Source organism: Toxorhynchites rutilus, chromosome 1 (assembly GCF_029784135.1).
Source record: "Toxorhynchites rutilus septentrionalis strain SRP chromosome 1, ASM2978413v1, whole genome shotgun sequence".
NCBI classification, from domain to species: Eukaryota; Metazoa; Arthropoda; class Insecta; order Diptera; family Culicidae; genus Toxorhynchites; species Toxorhynchites rutilus.
In genome coordinates, this window is record NC_073744.1 from 185,170,088 (window position 1) to 185,176,736 (window position 6,649).

The 6,649-nt window shown below is 37.1% G+C and overlaps 1 pseudogene; it reads right to left on the minus strand.

Annotated features, from left to right (window-relative positions):
* Positions 1 to 4,625: 4,625 nt before the first annotated feature.
* Positions 4,626 to 6,009, minus strand: LOC129761633 (uncharacterized; annotated as a pseudogene).
* Positions 6,010 to 6,649: the final 640 nt, after the last annotated feature.

Consider the following 6,649-nt stretch of genomic DNA (forward strand, 5'->3'; position numbering starts at 1 on the left):
TGATCTTTGCGAGGACTTCAACATGGCAATTTTGAATACAGGTGATGTAACAAGAATTGCTCCATCTTCAGGCCGCGCTAGTTGCTTAGATTTGTCTCTGTGTTCTTCCTCTTTTTCTTTAGATTGTAATTGGAATGTCATCCAAGATCCACATGGAAGTGATCATTTGCCAATCACTATTTCCATTTCAAATAATTCAAAATCGTCTGAAACAACAAATATTCAGCATGATTTATCTAGAAACATTGATTGGAAGAGATTCTCTTCAATTATTTCAGAATCGGTGGCATTAGTTCATGAGTTACCCCCGCTGGAAGAATATAATTTTCTAACTGGTTTAATTATTGACAGTGCTATTGATGCTCAGACGAACCGCATTCCTGGTAGTTCGTTTCGTAGACGTCCTCCTAATCTATGGTGGGACCAAGAATGTACAAATCTCTATAAAGATAAATCGAATGCGTTCAAGGATTGGCGAAAATTGAGCACCCGAGAACGTTATGATAACTACATTTATCTGGAGCGTAAATTCAAAAGCTTCATTAAAGCTAAAAAGAGAGGCTATTGGCGTCATTTTGTAAATGGGCTTTCACGAGAGACTTCCTTGAGCACTCTTTGGAGAGTTGCCAGACAAATGAGAAATTCATCTCATTCAAATGAAGAAGTTGAATATTCAGAAAGGTGGATTTTTGACTTTGCCAAGAAGATATGTCCAGACTCTGCCCCCGCACCTTCTCCTTTCTTAGAGACATCTGATGATGTTGAGCCTCCGTTCAGTATGACTGAATTTTCTCTTGCCCTTCTTTCTTGCAACAACACGGCTCCAGGGTCAGATAGGATCAAATTTAATTTGTTGAAAAATCTACCTGATAATGCGAAGAGACGTTTGTTGAAACTGTCCAATGCTTTCCTTGAGCAGAATATTGTTCCGCATGAGTGGCGACAAATTAAAGTTATAGCTATTCTGAAACCTGGTAAACCTGCGTCTGATTATAATTCTTATAGACCAATTGCAATGCTATCTTGCATTCGCAAATTACTAGAAAAAATGATTCTCCATCGTTTAGACAGCTGGGTTGAATCTAATAATCTTCTCTCGCCATCGCAGTTCGGGTTTCGTAGAGGCAAAGGAACCAATGATTGTCTTGCGCTTCTTTCATCAGAGGTTGACTTTGCCTTGTGTAGTAAGCAACAAATGGCATCAGTGTTCCTAGATATCAAAGGTGCGTTCGTTTCTGTTTCCATTGAAGTTCTTTTTCAAAAACTTCGTCTAAATGGGTTTTCCCAGAAATTAAATAGTTTTCTGTTTAACCTAATGCGTGAAAAACATATGAGTTTTTCTCATGGTTCTTCGTCAGTTTTACGCATTAGCTACATGGGTCTTCCTCAAGGCTCATGTCTTAGTCCAATTCTTTACAACTTCTATGTAAATGATATTGATGTTTGTTTATCGGGAAATTGTACTTTGAGACAGTTTGCAGATGATTGTGTTGTATCGGTAATAGGCAAAGACAACACCGATCTTCATAATCCTTTGCAAGATTCTCTTGACAATTTGGTTGATTGGGCCTGTAGATTGGGTATTGAATTTTCTACTGAGAAGACAGAGATGGTTGTATTCTCAAGAAAACACCATCCTGGACAAATACAGCTTAAACTTTTGGATAGACCTATTCGTCACTCGATGTCATTCAAGTATTTAGGTGTTGTGTTTGACTCCAAAGGAGCATGGGGTAAACACATAGGCTACTTGAAACAAAAATGTCAGAAAAGAATAAATTTTCTTCGATCCATAACAGGAACTTGGTGGGGAGCTCATCCTGAGGATTTGATTAGGTTGTATAAAACAACCATTTTATCTGTTATGGAGTATGGTAGTTTTTGCTTCAGGTCCGCTGCCTGTACCCATATTTTGCATCTGGAAAGGATTCAATATCGCTGTTTGCGTATTGCTCTAGGATGTATGCAGTCAACACATACAATGAGCCTAGAAATTCTAGCTGGCATACTTCCTCTTTCCGTACGTTTTTTCGAGTTATCATTCCGTTTTTTAATACGGTGTGAAACACTTAATCTGAAGGTGATAGCAAACTTAGAAAAAATGTTGAACTCAGGCGTTCGATCTAGGCGAATGTCGCTATATCATGAATTTATGACTTTGGAAAGTCCATCTGCTTTATCTGGTTCCCAGATCATTCCTTCAATTTTGTTCAATTCCTCTATTACTATTGACCTGTTAATGAAGGATTATGTGCATAATATTTCAGATGATCTCCGCCATTTAGTTATACCTGCGATATTCCTGTCAAGGTATAAACATATTGACCCAACCAAAACTTTTTTTACTGATGGATCTAGTCTTAATGGATCCACAGGCTTTGGTATATTCAATATCAACTTCTTCACTTTTCGTAGGCTTAGTTTACCCTGTTCGGTGTTTGTTGTAGAATTGGCTGCAATATACATGGCCTTACTCCATATTCAGACCTTGGCCCCAGATCACTTTTTCATTTTTTCTGATAGTCTCAGCTCTGTAGAGGTACTCCGTTCAGTGAGAACTAGATATACGTCGTATGTCTTATCTAAAATCCATCAACTTTTAAGTGCTCTTATTACTAGTTCATTTAATATCACTTTCGTATGGATTCTGTCTCATTGTTCGATACCTGGAAATGAGAAAGCAGATTTTCTTGCTAAGAAGGGCACTATGGAAGGAGACTTATTCTATAGGCCTATTACTTTCGATGAATATATTCATTTTCCTCGTGAACGGGCACTTGTATCTTGGCAGTCAAGTTGGAATAGTAGTGATAAAGGCCGATGGCTATATTCTATCATTCCTAGGGTTTCTCTCAAACCATGGTTTAAAGGATATAATTTTTCTCGTGATTTTATACGGGTAGTGTGCAGAATCATGTCTAACCATTATTCTTCGAATGCACATCTTTTTCGAATTAACATCAGTGATAGTAACCTATGCGTGTGTGGTATAGGATATCAGGATATTGATCATATTGTGTGGTTTTGTTCTGAGTTTCAAAATGACAGGTTATCTTTAATAGAAAATTTTCGCAATAAAGGAATGCCACCTAATTTTCCGATTCGCGACGTTCTGGCTACTCGTAATATTGATGCTATTTCTTTAATTTATGATTTTCTCAAATCCATACACTTTCAAATATGAATATATATGTTTAGTTTTCCTTTATTGTTTTGATTTTTATTATTAGCGTTTCCTTTTCTCTATTTCAACTTTTTTCTTCAGAATTCGAAAAGTGAGCAGATTTTCATCCCTTCCCTAGTCCCAAGGAGATAACTAGTTCCTAGGAGATGGTCATCTCTGCAACAAGCTTAAACAAGAAACCTATAATATTATCTTATTGTGAATTTTGTCATATTGTTTGTCCATATTGTAACATTTTTCGAAAAGATAATAGGGTTTTTATGCCTTTTTGAGAAATAACATTGGCATTGTTCTACTCAAAGAGGCTTTTCCCTATTCATAAACACGGCTCATTGTTACTTATTGTTGCTGAGCCATTTGAAAATAAATTTAGTACAAAAAAAAAACTACCAAACAAGCAGATGACCACTTTGCTCCCCATGACCAGTTAGCCCCCACTAACCCTGGGTGATTTCGTTTTAAATTCAATACCTGATATTTCGAGCAGATTTCTTTTGGAGGGTCAATCAGATCTCGGTCATCGGAAAGGGAATTAGGTAATTTGAAATTTTCTAAAATTCCGAAATAGCGGATCATAACTGCCGTAATCTCGCAAAGTGACGTAAGCGTCATAGTTGACGTTTTACTTTTGACATCGCATCGTGAAAAATGACCAATTTCAAACGCTTATTTCTTAACCATTTCATGATGGATTGTTGAGATTTTTGCGTCAATCGATTTCGGATCACCATAACAATTTATAAAATATATGTCATAAAACTAACTATCGAACAATTGAAAAATCTCAACCGTTATCCACACGGAAATATCTCGTTCCGATTGCTAAATATCGAAGACACAAACTTCCTCTTATACTCACAATTATTACCCAGTCATTTTCTGACAGATTTACAATAGTTTTGCATCAATCATTTGGGCACTCCATAACAATTCATTACAGTGAAAATTTATAAAATAATATATTTAATGAAACAACAGAAACCACGAAACTTGAGGAAATCGACATTGCAAATATATGCAATTTGTATTGTAAGTAAGGTGAATGATAAGATTATTCCCAGCGAATAATTAAATCGGGGTTCAAAAAAAATATCTCAGTACCGTTTCATCATTTAAAATTTTTTTAACTCCGATTAGTGTGGGTGAATTTTAACAATCTTGACATATATTTAACCTGGATGTATAGATGACATTTTTGCAAAATATGATCTGAATTAATTGAGAAATAAAACTTTTGTTCATAGAGCGATCAAAAATAGCTCCGTTGCACACGTTGGGGGCTACTTTTGACATAGTCATTTGAAAATTTAAAACCATCATCAATTACATCAATTACATAGGATAATGCTGAATTAACATTTTTTGGAACAAGAAGTTATGGATGGCTATACATATGTGCACTTGAACGAATTTTTCAAAATAAATTTATTACATCAATATTTTACAACGATGTGATTTTGGGCTTTCGTCCCCTTTTACCGGGTGTCTTAGATATGGGTTTCGAGTCACGTTTTGGAATTTCATCAAGAGAAACACTTTTTCCAGGAGAAACCTTTAGTTTTTTCCTCGGTTGAGGCCCAACTGGACAGCCGATCACGTCGTTACGATGTTCCTTTAGAAATTGTTTAAATGAGTCTCCAATCAACTCGGACTTTAAGCTATCAGGTGGCAGCTGGTTAATTAGTTCGTGGGGATTCCATGGTACGATACCGCATTTCCGGAAGCCCGATATTAGAATACGTCTAGTGTGTGGTGCTAGTGCCTTCAAAAGTTCACTGATAAGGCTTCCGAGGCGACTTTTGGGAATAGTTGCGTTCTTAGAACCCTCACAAGAGGCACGCCACCGTTCTAAAATTTTCCGCCATTCACGCTTCATTGGAGAGAAAATGGCTACGTCGAGCGGTTGTGTCAGATGAGTTGCATTAGGTAGCAAGCAGATAAATTTAATATATTTTTGACGGCAAATTTCAATAACTGTTGGATTCAAATGAGATGAGAGGTTGTCTCCGATCAGCGCAATTGGTCCGTTCAAATGCCTTATAGCTGGAAGAAAAAGTGTCTTGAACCAGTCCTCGAAAATTCTTTCGTCGAACCAGCCAGAAGCACTTCGATTGTAGCGTGTTCCTCGAGGGCCGTTAAGTGTCCAAGAGTCCCAATAATGTTCTGCCTTGAACACCACGTATGGTGGCAACAGTTCTCCAGTTGCACTTCCGCAAAACATAACGGAAGTAGCAGATTTACTGAAGTTCCTCACGTTTTCAAAATACTTTAAGCCACGCTTACAGATAGCAAGCTTCTTACCCGGATCATCTGACAAATTCGTCTCGTCGTAATTAAAAATATTGGAAGCCGGAACACCTTCCAGAGATTCCTTTAAGTTGGCCATGTACTCTGCGATTGTTTCTCGTGTTATTGCTGCGCGTTTTAACTTTATATTTTGTGCAAAACGTTTGCTTAGTTGCTGGTGATCGCGTAGGAATCGTGCCACCCAGTCCCGTGAAGGTTTGTTATTTACAAAAGTTGGCACTTTTCTTTCCTGCTTCGTCAAAAAAAAATTCGAACTATTTCCCGCAGATCATCGGTTCCAACGGGGAAGCCCCACTCGGACAAGCAGCTGATATGGTCTGAAAACGATAATTCTTCCGCCTCAGTAAAAACTTTCTGACGTCCGGGCTGTTTCTAGTGCAACTGCAATGGAGTTGCCTAGCGGCTTCTGCGTGGGACATTTCTCCGGATTTGACTTTTTCAAGGCACTGCATTGAATCTGCAGTGGAAACTACAGTATATTCCCGAGCATTATTATCCTTCCGATAGTTCCTCACCATTCTTGTACCTACAAAAAAGTAAACAAACATAACCTTACAATATGGCTAACGGTGGAAAATGTATCACTCTCAATTTTTTTTCAAAAATAACTAATTTCAACGATGAAATAACGTTGTTGCTGCTGATATATGACAAACGAATAGTTCTCTGATGGGTTTACACACTTACCAGTGTTTAAAATTGTAAGAACAATGTATACGGAAACAATTTTTCTGGAGCTTCAAATCACTACCGCTCGACGTTTCGAGGTTTTTTTAATTTTCTGAAAAGGAGTAGTTGCGTTTAAAAAAAAACTGTCAACGTGAAATGATAGAAAGGTATTGTATGAATGAATTATCACAGATAATACATTTAATACAAATAATACAAATAATGTAATGTTATAAGAAATTTGTGAAAACCTAAATTGTCCAAAGTAGCCCCGCATTTCAAAAGTAGCCCCTCACGACGGTAGGTCGATTTTCAGCCATTTTTTTTTACGAGATGACACCAGATCCCGACGTTATATGTATTTTTAAGTTGTTTGGCATCGAAATTTCGATTTTCCAAATTTTATGTTTTATGATTAGGCACCTTTCCTGAAAGACATAGTTATACGTCAAACATTTGAAATGTAATACGAGTGATGAATCAAAAAAT